The sequence below is a fragment of the Eleutherodactylus coqui genome, chromosome 13, assembly GCF_035609145.1.
Source record: "Eleutherodactylus coqui strain aEleCoq1 chromosome 13, aEleCoq1.hap1, whole genome shotgun sequence".
Lineage (NCBI taxonomy): Eukaryota > Metazoa > Chordata > Amphibia > Anura > Eleutherodactylidae > Eleutherodactylus > Eleutherodactylus coqui.
Window position 1 is genome coordinate 66,365,477 of NC_089849.1, and position 15,993 is coordinate 66,381,469.

A 15,993-nucleotide genomic window follows, 5' to 3' on the forward strand; every position below is an offset into this window, starting at 1 on the left:
AAGTGTGTTGACAGCATTTATAACCTTGATTTTGTGAGGACTGGTAAGAGGCTTTGGGCACATTCAGTGAAGTTGTGTGAGGACCATGCGAGTTCATTTATTTCAAAGTTCACCCATAAAACCTTAGATTGAAATCTGGCCCCTACTGGACATTGCTCTTGTGCCTTTAAACATCATTGTCTCTTTCTAAACCATCTCTGTGTAGATTTGGCATTATGTTTGATTTTTTGTATTTTGGGAAATCAAGTCTCAGTTCTCTTGTAGACTGCAGCAGGTTTTCCCTTTTATGATTTCTTTGACTTTCACAAACCAAATAATACTTTTTTATTGCCACTAATTGTTAAGGCTTATGTCATATGGATGTTATTGAAGTTAGGATTTCAGTCGATTAATTAGAGCTTTTGTAAAGAGTTATTACTTATTGCGGCATGCCGCTTGCAATCCGGAAGTGGAGCTGGGGTGACATCTCAACATTAGCCCCAGTCCATGTGACTGCCTTCTTCTTGTCACTACAGAAGATCCTTGAAGTGTCATGTGTTGGATAATCCCTCAGTGTGCTTAGTGTACAATGTGTCCTTTTTTACAACCCTGCTACATCATCTTCTGTGGATGTAGACTGATTGGCCGACAGGAAGGTGTTTTCCTTAGCTGACCAATCAGCCATAATGGAGGTGTATTTAGTCTGGGCCCTCCTCTATGTGGGTGCTGGTTATTTTCCTGCCTCAGGTGTCTGGTGTGGCAGTGGATTCCTGTCAGCTAAGTACCTGTTCAGTCGTTCATATTCACTGGTATAATGAATGTAAATAACTGAATGATTTAGCGAATGAAAGAGCCACCGATTTATCTGCCTGTATAAACAGGCTGCACGAGAGCGAACTCTGACATCGTTCATGTGAATGACAAATCGTTAGGTGTGAAAGCTTATTTACTCCTGCCAAATGCATTGCTGTTTCCAACTACATTAAACATCTTCCGTATCCTCTATATAGCGACAAACTAGGCCCCCTAGGTTCTTAAAGTTGGGCCCCTTTATCGCGGTGATCGTCCTGCTCTAAGCAGGGTCTGCCACAGCAAACTTGGTTAAGGATAGCGTTCCCATTCCCATATTTCTGTTAGGCCGGCTTAAAACGCATGTCAAAATCACGTGAGTTTGAGTGTTGCAAAATGCACAAATCTCACATAAATACGAACCCCATTCTTTTGAATGGGGTCACCACATGAGCGATGTTTTTCTGCATGTCGCTGCAATGCGATGCAGGAAAAAAATTGCAGCAAGTTCTATCTTATTGCGTGCTCTCTTATTGTTTTCATTGTCTGCAATGGGGCCGGCTGCAGCATCACACCATGTGCTTGGTGCACGCCATGCTAGGTCTCCCATTGAAAACAATGGGAAAAAATCTGCGATCCTACACCACAGCAGAGGACCTCTACATCCCTGTAGTGTTGTTTTGACATGACTCAAAGCCTCATAACCTCAGGCAATTCACATGGTGGGGAACGCAATATGGGGGCGGGATTCACGGCCCAATATTGAACTCGCCAGTATGAGGTTAGCCTTTCTGTTACTCTCTTTATTTCGTGTTTCACGCATTTTGGTAAAATTATACATGTCTATATTTGTCCAATGCAGACATTAAAGGGATTATCCAAGAAGTGGCTGCTGGGATACCCCAGGTTTAGAGCGGAAGCACTTCCCTAACCCTTGTGTAGCGGCCGTAATTGTAAGCGCAGCTCTCACTGCAATTATTGGGAGCTGCTCCTGCAATTGTAAGTGCATCTCTCATTGATTCCAATGAGAACTGTGCGTGCAATTACGAGTGCTGGACGCCTACTCCGGGGTCAGAAAAGTGCTTCTGCTCTGACCCTGGGGTATCCTGATGGCCACTTCCTGGATAACATTTTAATGATGTCTTGGTCTGATATGTTGGTGGTGTCCGTTCATACTTGCACCCTGCACAAATGTAGCATTACTGCTCTGGAGAACTCAAAGACGGTTGGAAGAATCAAGCATGAAAACCAGGGTTCCCCTGGTATTGCTTGCTTAGATAACCAAAAGCCAAACCATTGTGTGACAAGGTAGATCCACATCCACCTGCCTGACAACTCCTACACATCGAAGTATATTAATGCTTGTAGCTTCACCTCTAGAACCACTTTTGAATGATGGTCCACCTTGGACAATCTTTTTTTTGCTAAAAGAGTTCCCAATAATAAGTTTATGACAGGAGTTCTGAATGCTGGGACCCCCGGCTGTAAACTCTTTGGGAAGTAAGTGTTCCGGGCGCCATGTCCAGATGGAGATAATTTTTAGAAATCTCATACACTTGAACAGTTGTTCAGTCACATTGGATGCATCCACCAGCGGTGGCCATTCTAGTGGAATGAGGATCCATGTGGTGGCCTCATCTAGTAGAATTAGGATCCATGTGGTGGCCTCATCTAGTGGAATGAGGATCCATGTGGTGGCCTCATCTAGTGGAATGAGGATCCATGTGGTGGCCTCCTCTAGTGGAATGAGGATCCATGTGTGTTAGGAAGAGGCTCACCACTGGGGGCATGGGTGCTCGGCGTGGGTGCGCTGTTTTTCCTGGTGCCGCCGGCGGTCTTGCTGGCGTCTCTGCTCGGGTTTCCCCCATGCTGGTGGTCGCTCAGGGGGGGGGGGGGGGTGTCAGCAGTGCAGGTCCCACCGCGCGCAGGGGCGCGTCGTCCCGGCCGGGCTCGGGGTTCTCCTGTTACGAGGCGTGGCAGTAGGGGGCCGGATTTATGACATAACCGACCAGCGCGTCATCACGTCCTGCCCTGCACCAGACGGGGACTTCTGTATTTAGCCTGTCTGACACTGGATCCCAGTGCCAGTGTTTGATTTGGTCTTGTCCAGCTAACACCCGCGATATCAGTTCTGCCTCTAGTTTTCTGACCCGGCTATTCCCTGACTCTGAGCTTGTCTTTTCCTTTGGCCTGACTTTCCCGGTTGGTTTGACCCTGCTATTCCCTGACTCTGAGATTTTGTGTTTTTCATCTATTGTTTTCTATTAGTTGCTCTCCTCTTGTCTCTTCCCTATCAGGGTCGTCCTTAGTGCAGAGTAAGGACCGTCGCCCAACTGTCCTTGGGTTTAGCCCAGTGATGCAAGTAGGCAGGGACACGGGAGAGGGCTGGCGTAGCGACTTCCATACCCCCTGGTTTCTAGCCAGTCCTGACAATGTGGTGGCCTCATCTAGTGGAATAAGGATCCATGTGGTGGCCTTATCTAGTAGAATGAGGTTCAGGAGATTTTTGTCCTACCAATAGGGGGAAATTTAGAAGGGAAACAAAAATATATGCTGCTCACTAGTGTAGAACCTTGTGATCATAGATTATTTTTGTAATAAAATGGCCAATAGGTGGGTGATCACCTTATATAGATGAGCAAAGATGGGCACAGGTCTGTGAAAAGCTTTGCAAGGGTATTTATGTGCTAGTGTCTGCTTAGCCTTGGACTATACATGCAGCACATGGTCACCTACGCATTTTAATGGGTACCATGTAATAGGACATTTCTGCAGATTTCCCAGCATCCACTTCAGTTGGCGAACAGCAGTAAGTCTTCATTTAAAAAAAAGCATTTTTTCTAAAAGCGATTTCCTGATCTCTAATGATGCATCCTATACTCTGAAGGCCATAGAGTCATTATTATTGGCCAATATGCCATAATAGCCCACAATCATAATACACGCTTCCATTTTAAGTTTTTGCAAAATATACTGTAGAGAAATAATGCTAAATATCTGACCAGCACTGGAGAGACTGCCGAAATCCTATTCACAATTCTGAAAGAGAACTAGGTAAGTCTACAGACGAGAAGCCCCATGAAGTATTAATAATGGCACCGTACAGCAGGTCTGGGTGAAGCAATCCTATGACGCATTCCACTACACCTGTTTGCTGCAGAATGGTATGAGACTCCGGATTAGGACGTCTTTTCATCTGTTTTTCATTATTTAAGAGAGCGACGTTCCCTATTGATCGCTTGCAGTATGTAATAAAACAGGATTGCACTTTATTGGATGTAATTTGTGATTTTTGGTACGCCTGGCTTTACATGCCTCCAAGGACTTTTCTCTTTAGATTATTATTGTCATATGATTCTTTTTATATCCTGATTATATGAGAACTATGCCATTGTTTTTTATGTCTACATTGATTGGTATTCACATTTATACCTTCTGTGTTATGAATCTTCTGTGTGGATTAATTATTGCCATAAGCAATGAATAATTAGTGAGATAATACTCCTGTCATGTTGTGTTGCTGCTGCTAACCACGCTCACCTGCTTCTGGGGTTGCAGTTGGACGCCGCCGCCTGTCACATGCTGTTGTTCGCCCTAGTTCTCTGCCTGTAGGGCTTGTGTGCACTCCTGCCCCCTTATTTAAAGGGCCAGTGCACATCCTGTATCCAGTCCCTCACCAATCATGAGTCATTCCCTGCTATATTAGACACTCTTCCATCATGGTAGATGCCTAAGCAATTTGGTCGTATTAGCTATTTGTGGCAAAGCCCCCATCTGTGTACTTTCCGATTCTGACCCTTGCCTGATTATGACCAATTTGACTTCTGTGCTCTCTGACCTCAGCTTTGTATTATAGACTTCGTTAGTGCTTGCTGCCAGCCCTGACCTTCAGTTAATGCATCTGTGCTGCAAGCCCTGACTATAGCCTGTTTCTGCACTATATTCATGTTCAGACCTTCAGGTAACATAGTATATAAGACCCGAAAAAAGCCATATGTCCATCCAATTCAGTCTATTACCCCCCCAATGTTGATCCAAAGCAGGGCAGAAAACCCCCCAATGAGGTAGAAACTAATTTTCCGCATGTAAGGGAAAGAAATTCCTTCCCGACTCCAATCTGGCAATCAGAATAATCTCCGGATTACCGATCCTTCTGAAGTTATTAATGATTATAATATTGTATCACTCAAGAAAGATGTCCAGGTCCCTCTTGTACTCTTTTATCGAATTTGCCATTACCATGTCCTCGGTCCAGTGCAACATCGACATATATTTACGCTTGTAGCTCCATCTCTAGAACCAATTTTGGAGGATGGTCCACCTTGGGCAAGCCCTTTTTAGCTAAGAGTCCCGCCAATAATAAATTTATCACATAGATCTGGGACCCCCCAGCTGTAAACTCTTTGGGATCCTTGAAGTAACTGCTCTGGGCGCCTCATCCAGATGGACATAATTTTTATAACTTCCATACAGTTAAACAATTATTCAGTTGGATTGGATGCATCCACCAGCGGTGGTCTCATCTAGTGGAATGAGGATCCATGTGGTGGTCTCATCTAGCGGAATGAGGATGCATGTGGTAGCCTCATCTAGCGGAATGAGGATGCATGTGGTGGCCTCATCTAGCGGAATGAGGATCCATGTGGTGGCCTCATCTAGCGGAATGAGGATCCATGTGGTGGCCTCATCTAGCGGAATGAGGATCCATGTGGTGGCCTCATCTAGCGGAATGAGGATCCATGTGGTGGCCTCATCTAGCGGAATGAGGATCCATGTGGTGGCCTCATCTAGCGGAATGAGGATCCATGTGGTGGCCCCATCTAGCGGAATGAGGATCCATGTGATGGCCCCATCTAGCGGAATGAGGATCCATGTGGTGGCCTCATCTAGCGGAATGAGGATCCATGTGGTGCCCTCACCCTGCAGAATGAGGATCCATGTGGTGGCCTCATCTAGCTGAATGAGGATCCACGTGGTGGCCTCATCTAGCGGCATGAGGATCCATGTGGTGGCCTCTTCTAGTGGAATGAGGATCCATGTGGTGGATTCATTTAGTGGAATAAGGATCCATGTGGTGGATTCATCTAGTGGAATGAGGACCCATGGGGTGGTCTCATCTAGTGGAATGAGGATCTATTCGGTGCAGGATTCAGGCTGTTTGCACCCATCAGCATGGTGCAACAGAAATCTGGATCTATCTGACCAGACAATGTTTTTCCACTGGTCAGTGACCCAGTTTTTGTGTTCTTTTGCCCACTAGAGTCTCACCTTTCTATTCCTCTTAAATAGCAATGGCATACAAACTAAAAACAATGAGTTGTGCATTTGGACACACTAGTTGGAGCACCAGCGTTACAATCAGTTACAATTTGCTTGACTGTGCACCGTCTGTTTGTCAGAATGCATCTTAACATCCTCCTCTCACCCCTTTCATTGACAATTTGTTTATTTCCACAGGATCCCTTTCGCTACATATTCTTCCTCAATCATACCTTTCTTGGTATGCTCTTGAGACCACCTTACTCCATAAGGTTAGCAGTTTTTGAAAAATTGGCCCTGGCTAGATGCTTGATTTTCCTACTCTGATGTGAACTCGCACTGAAACCGATCCATGGAAAACTTGCTTGATTTTATGCTGCACAAGTCTCATTCCCATATAGGGAAGCTCTAATTGGGAAAGGGCAGGTGTCTCTAAAAAAAAAGTGGCCATTCAGTGTATATACCTATTACCCAAAGCAATAGTTAAAGAAAGTGGGGAATTAACTCCTTCAGGACATGGCCTAATTAACCTTAAGGAGCAATCCTTATTTTTTAAATGACATTTATGACTCTATAGGGTGATATCTTTTGAATGATTTTACTTATCGTGCTTCTGAGCTATATCAGAAAACCCTTATGAATCTCCCCATTTTAAAAAACTGCACTCCTAAAAGTGTTCAAAACAGCATTTAGGACATTTATTAACCCTTTAGATGTTTCACAGGAGTTAAAGAAAAGTACATTTAAAAAATCATCATTTTTGCAGATTTTCAATCTAAAACCATTTTTTTCCTATAACACAGCAGGAGTTAGCAGAGAAACAAAACTCAGAATTTATTATCCTAATTATGCAGTTTTTAGAAATGTGTGGACATAAACTGCTGTTTGGGCACATGGTAGGGCTCAGAAAAGAAGGAGAGCTATATGGCTTTTTCTGAAATGATTTTCAGACGCCGTGTTGTGTTTGTAATGCCCCTAAGGTACCAGTACATTTCAAATCCCCAAGAAAAGACCACATTTTAGAAACTAGACCCCTCAGGGAATTCATTGAGGGGTGTAGTGAGTGTTTTGACCCCACAGGTGTTTTGTAAATGTTTTTAACATTTTAATTTGCAAATGAAAAAATCCTATTTTTCCAGTATTATGTAGGTTTAGCCCCAAAATTTTAATTTTTGCTAAGGGCAATAGAAGAAAAAGCACCCCACGATGTGTTACCCAATTTCTCCTGAGCATGGAAATGTCCTATGTATGGATATGTACTGTTGTTTGGGCACATGGCAGGGCTCAAAATGGAAGGAGCAGCATGTAGCTTTATGTATAAATTGTGCAGCGTACATCAAGGTAATATTTAAAACAGTGGTTGAATGCAATAATACAATTAAAAGTCCAGGCCTGGTACATTTTGAAACAATCTTTTATGCACAGGCCAGGTTGTGTGGGGCATGTTTTACAGCAGTAAATAGTGTCTTTCTTTATCCCTCATTTGTAAATGTCCAAGAAGGTAGGGAAATATTGCAAAATGAGAGCCTCAAAGCGCAATCGTTAACAATCCCTAAAAGAAAGAAGAATGGGAAGCATTTAAAAAGACCAGGATTGGTGAACACTGAAGTGAAATACATGCTGAAAAGGAATACAATATGTTTCTGAAGTAGAAAGAGTGAGAAATATATAAAGAAGAATATAATGCAGTCTGCAGAAACTCTAGGGCAAGTGTCAGAAAAGCTAAAGTTAATAGTGAATTGAGGCTTGTAAGAGAGGCCAAAAGCAATAAAAAAAGGATTTGGGGGTATATCAAAAGCGAAAGAAAAGTCAAAGATGCTATAGGATGTTTACAGAATGAAAATGGTGAACGTGTTGAAAATGATGTTGAGAAGGCCAAACTTTGAAATTCCCATTTTGTATCTGTTTTCTCTCAGAAAGTAAATGTAATATCAGCTGATCTTCCATGTGCTATTGTGGGAATAAAAGAATGCAGGCAATCATAAGCAGAGAGATGGTGAGGGAACTTACATGAATTCCAGTCATAGGTTCAGATGAATTACATACTAGGATACTAAAAGAAGCAGCAGACGTAATTGCTGAACCACTTACCATAATTTCTGAAAATTCCTGGAGAACAGGAAAAGTCCCAGAAGATTGAAAAAGTGCAAATGTTCTCCCTATCTTCAAAAAATGGAATAAGGTGGCCCCAGGAAACTACATGTCTGCGAGCCTGACTTCTATACCAGGAAAGATCTTTGAACAAACTATTAAACAGCATGCATGCAAGTTCTTAAATAAGAATGGAGTAATAAGCCAGAGCCAGCATGGCTTTGTAACAAACAACTCATGCCAGACAAATCTAATTTCCTTCTATGACAGAATCACTGACAGGTTTGATTGGGAAAATGTAGTAGATATAGTAGATCTTGACTTTAGTAAAGCATTTTACAAAGTATCTCATACCATACTTCTTGAAAAAATGACCAAATATGGAATAGAGAAGGCAACTGTTAGGTGGATTCACAACTGGCTGAGTAATCGTACTCAAAGTGGTCATAAATGGCTGCACATCCAAGTGGAAGAATGTGTCAAGTGGGGTACCAAAAGGCTCTGTCCTAGGCCCAGTGGGGTTCAACATTTTTATAAATGATTTGGAGGAGGGAATTGAGGGGAAACTGATCAAGCTTGCCGACAACATGAAGCTAGGAGGGATAGCTAACACTAGAGAAGAGAGTCCTACATCTGGACAAGAAAAATGAAAAAAAAAACACAGATTGGGAGGAATTGATCTAAGCAGCAGCACATGTGAAAGAGACTTCGGTATACTAATAGCTCACAGACTGAACATGAGTTAACAATGTGATACAGTAGCAAAAAAGGCAAACACAATTCTGGGATGTATTAAGAGAAGCATAGAGTCTAGATCACGTGAGGTCATTATCCCCCTCTACTATTCCTTAGTCAGACCTCATCTGGAATACTGTGTCCAGTTCTGGGCATCCCAATTTAAAAAAGACATAGAAAAACTGGAGCAAGTTCAGAGAAGAGTTGCCAAAATGGTGAGCGGTCTACAAATCATGTCCTATGAAGAACGATTAAAAGAATCTGGGAATTTTTTGGTTACAAAAAAGAAGGCTGAGAGGAGGATAAATACTTGTCTACAAATATCTGAAAGGCTGTCACAGTGCAGAGGGATCAGCCCTATTCTCATTTGTACAAGTAAAGACTAGAAGCAATGGGTTGAAACTGAAAGGGAGGAGACACAAATTAGATATTAGGAAAAACTTTCTGAGAGTGAGGGTGATCAATGCGGGGAACAGGTTACCACAGAAGGTGGGGAGTTTTCCTTCAATGGAAGTCTTCAAACAAAGGCTGGACAGACATCTGTCTGGGATAATTTAGTGAATTCTACATTGAGCAGGGGGTTGGACCAGATAACCCTGGAGGTCCCTTTCAACTCCAGCATTCTATGTAACAGACTCTGCACCTTTTAGGGGTCCTTGTCTTCTTACCAGTGGTGGGAATTTCACTAGGAAAGTGTTGCCCTGGTACTATGTGTGAACCCCATAATGTAGTTTATGTGGCTCAAAGGTAATGGCAAGTTCTCTTTAAATTCTTCTGATTTGCATGTAGTTTAAAGGTAAAAATGTATCTGCTTGTGGCCCCAGCTTTGTGCACATGGACGTCTTGCAAATAAGAGAGGATTTCTGTGTGTTCTGATATATATTCTCTACTAAAGCGAGTTATGAAGCTCTATTCTCTTCCTGTCTCTCTCACACATCTCTCTTGCTTGACAGAGGCTTTCAATTAAGAGCATGAAGCTTTCCTTCTCCATCTCACTAAGCGCTAAGGGATCTCTGGTTGTGTTTAGCAGTTATTTGTGCAGGATTTTGCCTGCACTCATGAAGCGTGTTCTGCCCGGGGCTGTAAACCATTTAGAAACAGGCCTTGCTCAGAAGGATACTGGTGAAGGAAATAGTTCTCTAAGGCAAGAACGACTGGCCAAGGGACTTACCTTGTTAGATGATCAAAATACTGTTACATGGCATATGAATTGTTGTTTTTGCTTAATAGTTAAAATAGCAAAGTTTAGATTTCTATGAAATTTATATTCAGAAATTTGAAAACTTAATATAATATATAGTATCTGTGTGTCTCAGAAGTGTGGAAGCAGCCATATAGAATGAAAACAGTTTGGCAGGTGATGATCCAATTTTGCATACAAGCTCTAGGGAAGAGGGAAACCTGTTAGGCCACGTCACCCAAATAACGGCCATTTTGAATGCTGCCATCTTGGAGTCAATTCTAATTTTCTAATGGGAAGGTGGGTGTGTGATATATCAGACTGGCGGAGAATTTCACCAGAATACAATGACATACATCAATTTAACATAACTTTTTTTGTTCTTATGTTTACACAGTGATTTTTCTTTGTTACATGTAATGTGAATGATGGAGCAGAAGGTCTTGAGATCATAATTATGTCCAGTGAACCAAATGCACCTATCATTCTAGCACATTTCAATCAATGCCACACAACCAGACCCCCCCATTACCCGCAGTTAAACATGCTAAACATACTTAGTGTTTTTATGCAATTGTAATCTATTCTTTTACTTGAACCATGTTACATTGATCTTTGTCACTGAGTGATATGATGTGTTATGTTCTTGTATTCCTTAATAAAGCAAGTTAAAAGAAACTTCCTTAGTGTTTAGCCTGTTTATTAGAATTGTTCCCTTTGATAGAGGACTTATCCACCCTGTTACACCAAATAATAAAATTCCTAAATTAATTTAATGTATTTATTAATAAATGAATTATTACCAAATGTATTTATAACTTAAAATTTATTAATAAACTAATTAATTGCTTAATAATTTCTTAGTATATCTTTAATGCAGTTGGAGTGTCAGATTTTGTTTTTTACACAGAGCTTTAAATTCCCAGCATAATCATACAGTTAAATGATAAATTCTAGCATTCTGCAGCTGCCACTAGGGGGAGCTTACTGCATACTGTTCATACATTGATCTCTATGATAAAACTGTATACAATAAACAAAGTTCCCTCTAGTGTTGGCATTTTATTAATACTGTCAAACATTGCTTTTCTCTTCTTTTATTTTTCTATGTCACTCGTTATTCTCTCTGTCGGATCCACTTCTTATCTTTGCTGTAACAGTGTTCTGTCCAGCACATCTGAGGAAGAGGCACTAGCCTTGAAACACATCATATTTTCTTTTTTAAATAAAGGAGAAATAAGATCTATCCCTTGATTTTAGTATTTCCTATTCATAATATGCTGTGCCTATATCCAGTTCTTTCGTAATTACTTTGTTTCCCCAAATAAAAGACACTGTCCTATACTATTTTTTGCTTCAAAAGAGGCACGGTGTCTTATTTTCTGTGGGGTGTAATAATATTCACCTAGCAGCTTCGCTTTTGGGTCCCTCGTGGTGGTCTCCGGCACTGCTGCAGGGTTCCGTGTCTTCCTTCATGCCAACAGAGCAGTTCTTTCTGGTAGTGGGGCTTGAATACCCCACCTTCAGCAAGCTAATGCTCTAATTGGTTAATCGAGCGCCGCGTCAGCCAATGAGAGCCAGAACAGCAAAAATAGTAGCAGCATCAGATGGTGAATTTAAAACAAGTCAACCTTTATTGCTCCATAATGTAAAAAACAGGCAACGTTTCGACTATAGGAAGTCTTTCCAATAGAATGCAGCATAGAGGTGGAAAAAACAAAATTAGTGGTTTACTTGCACTAGTATCCACTGAAGTCTTATATATTAAGTGAAAGGTACACATCAAATCAGCATCCTGATGTACTGCCAACTACAAGCACCCCAAGGGCGACATCCAAGCACCATTTAAAAAAAGAATGAGTAAGAAGCACTCAATCAGCAGCTGAATGACAAGGACTAGAGTTGAGCGAACGTACTCTGCCGAGCTTGATGCTCGTTCGAGTAATTAGCGTACTCGATGGTGCTCGTTACTCGAACGAGCATCAAGGCGTGTTCGACCCCCCCCACCACCCCAGGTTTTGGCTCCTCCCCGCTGTGACGTGCCTATTTTGGCCCCTCCCTGCCACGACGCAGCGTGCGTCAATGGCAAGAGAGACGAACCAAGAAAAAAAAAGCTTGGGACCCGGCGTCCCACATACAAAAATGCTCGAGTCTCCCATTGTAGTCAATGGGGTTCGTTACTCGACTAGAGCTCTCGAATTTTAAGAAAAGCTTGATTTGAATAACACGGACCCGAGCATTTGGGTGCTCGCTCATCTCTAACAAGGACTCAATGATTTCCTGCAGAATCCTGCACTGAGCAGGGGGTTGGATCAGGATGACCCTGGAGGTCCCTTCCAACTCTACCATTCTATGATATAAGAAAATGCCCACATCTACGGGGGGAAACCCTAGATCCAGAAATATGTTCATGGAAGAAGTGACTTTATTGCATGACTAAGGAACCATCAACCTGTTTCGGGGGTTCTTCTTCACATGGAGCTAATGGGTTACAGGGAACTACATTCTTGTGAGTATATCTAAGATGTTTCTGTGTCATATGCTTTATGTAGCATGTTCCTGATGAATGGGGCACTTGTAGTCGACCTTGAAATGCTTTGATGGTACCATAGGGATATAATAAAGTCACTTCTTCCATCCAAGGTTGGACTTTTGAACTTATTACTGGATCCAGGCGTTGAGAAGAATCCCCTCCCTCTGCAGATATAAGTGGTAATTTTTTCTATATCCTTCATTCCTTGTCATTCAGCTGCGGATTTAGCGCCTCTCCCCCTATTTTTGTTTACATTCTACACTGCATCACAAGAAATGACAGAAGTTTCAGGAGTGGACAATTTTCTCTACGTGAGTGGCAGCAAGCTATAAAACATATGTCTCAAAACACAGAGTGTATTTTCAGACGAGAGTATATCTATTCCCTATTTGCCCAGTAGAAAATAATGCAGATGAAAGCAAATATGGAGGCAATGCAGATCAAATATTGATGACATATTGATGCAGTCTCAGCTGTAATACGTTTGTATTACAGACCTATACAAATACGCTCGTGTTAAAATGTACTTTAATCCTATTCGGATCACTCAAAAAAATCCATATGTATTTACATTGACACCCAAGGAAAGTGGTGAGGAATCTCATTTAAGTATTGGTGTAACTGTGGCACATTAGGATGAATGGAGTATAAAAAATAAAAATGGGGATATACGGTACTGTGAAAAAGTTTTTTAGGCATGTGGGAAAAACTCCTGCAAAGTAAGAATGCTTTCAAAAGTAGAAATATTAACCCCTTAATGTTATAGGACATACAGTTATGTCTTGCAGCATTGGGGTATGTATGAAGGGAGATCACGGGGCCGATTCTTATAACTAACACCCGCTGGCAACAGCTTCGATAATCCGCGCCGCTCATCGCAGCTGTTAACCCTTTAAGACCCCCAGCCAATACTCAGAAGTCCATACAGCCCCTTGCGATAAGATCGTAGGGAGCCGTGTGGTTTTTGAGGCAGCCAGGGTCCATCTGAAAGGCCCCAGGGCTGTCATGGCAGAATGCCTATCAAGCCATGCCCGCGGCGTGGTTTGATACAATGACTGTCCGATTGCAGTATGATGAAATGCTATGGCATTACATCATATTGCAGGAGCGATCAAAGCGTAACGAGTTGTTGTCCCCTAGGGGGGCTAAAAAAAAGTAAAAATACGATCAATAAAGTTTTACTAATTATATTTAAAAAAGGAATAAAAGTTACCATATTTATAATAATAGAATCTAAATAATAAAAGAAAAATACATATTTCATATTGCTGTGTCCGTAAAAGTCCGATCTAGCAAAGCAATGCATTATTTAACCCGCACGATGAACGTCGTCCGAAAAAAAAAAAAAGAACTACAGAAATGCGCTTTATTTTGTCACCCTGTCTCCAAGAAAAAATGCAATGAAAAGTGACCAAAAAGTCATATCTCTTCCAAAATGGTACCAACGCAAACTACAGAACATCCTGCAAAAGATGAGCCCTCGCACAACTATGTTGACGGAAAAATAAAGTTATTGCGCGCAAAAGATGGCGGCAGGAAATAATTTTTAAAAATTAAATATCTTAAAAAAAAATAAAAGTAGTTCAGCAAAAAAAAACTACTTAAGTTTGGTATCGTAGCAATCGTACTGACCCGTAGAATAAAGGTATCATGTCATTTTTGTCGCAGTGTGTACGCTGTAGAAACAAGATGCACCCAAATATGGCAGAATTTTATTATTTTTTCATTTTACTCTACTTAGAATTTTTTAAAAAAGTTTTTCAGTACATTATATGGTACATTAAATAGCACCATTGAAAAATACACCTTGTCCCTCAAAAAACAGCCTTCATACAGCGACGTCAATGGATAAGTGAAGGAGTTATGATTTTTAAAAGGGGGTGGGGGGGACTGAAAATGGGTTCATAGTTTAGACTGCCCAGCTATGCAGCAAGCCTCACTGACTTTATGCCATTACCAGCCCACTTTATTAGTTTCTATATGTTTCATATATATAAAGACCCCTTTTACTTTAGAAGGTGTCTATACATATAAATGAATGGATGTGTATATATAGTATATTGGAACAAGATCCAGTTTCGGCATGGGTTCTGAACTTCTCTCCTACGCAGTACATCTTGTTTTCTTGATGCTGGCCGGCGCTGTCAGGGTCCAATAAATAAATTAGTAACACCGTGAATATGGTAGCGGTTTCTGAATGTGTATCAGACCCATCGTCACTGGAAAGGATGTATAGCAGCAGCTGCAATGGCAAGGGCTTGATCTATTCCAGATGGATGGTGTCAGTGAGAGGAGCTGTCCACACCCCGGGTGCTGATCCGAATATCATAGTGGAGTCCCCAGAGCTAGCACATAAAGAACTCTTTCTTTTCTTATTACACCAAAGCAATTGGATTTTTCTTGCAGTCCGCTACCTACTGACTCTATCTGACGGCTCTAAAAGATGAGTCAGTTGGTTAATTTAACCCCTTTCAAAGATGAAGTGGATGGATAATACTCCATAGCTGCTAAGCAAGTTAATTAACAAGGTTGAGTCAATGGCTTTTTCCCCTGTGGGGCAAGTAATGAGAAAACAAACAAGCAGATTCTCTTAAACCCAGCAATCCTCATTTCAAAGTCATCATGGCCAGAAAAGGCTGAGGAATTCTATCAGCAGCAAAGGCGGAATTTGTTTTCCACACAAAGCTTTCCCTATGGACAGGACGGAGCACAGCTGCCTGTAGAGCGAGGCAGAAGGGTCCCGCGCTGCTTCATGTTTAATTCAGAAGAGCTTGGTCTTATCTTTGTGCATATTCCTGATCTAGCTTCACATGCGCTACTGAGAAACAAGGAAAATCCCTTCTGATTAACGCTCTTCCAGTTCCCCAACTGATTGTTTGCCAGAGACCTCTGCAGTAAATATTCGCACAAGCTATAGATGGCAGTAGAGCTTGTGGTCGCGATGAAGAATGAAATATTGTGCACATAGGAAGTCCTCTTTCGCTAAACCAACACACACTCCTATGAAAGGCTGCCTAGCTGTCTGTCTTAGAAGGGTCTTAAAAGTTTTGACTAGTCTTGTGTAACTCAAGTTTTAACCCCTTAAGGTTGTGGCTTTTTTTTTTTCCATTTCCTTTAGCCTTTTTAAAAAATCTTTTTTCATTTTCCCGTCAACGTAGCTGTCTGAGGGTTTGGGTTTTTTTTCTTCTTGCGGGACAAGTATTTTTAATGTACCTGTGGCATTACATCATACTGTGCAGGGACCGGACAGGCTTCTATCAAGCTGTCCGGTCAGATCGCGGGACGCTGTGCGGTGGCTAGCCATGTGCTTGATAGGCACTCTGCATAGGCAGCCCTGGGGCCTTTCAGAAGGCCCCCGGCTGGGTAGCCCTTGCACAACATCCTGTGATCTTATCGCGTGGCACTGTACAGGCCCCCTGAACGCCGG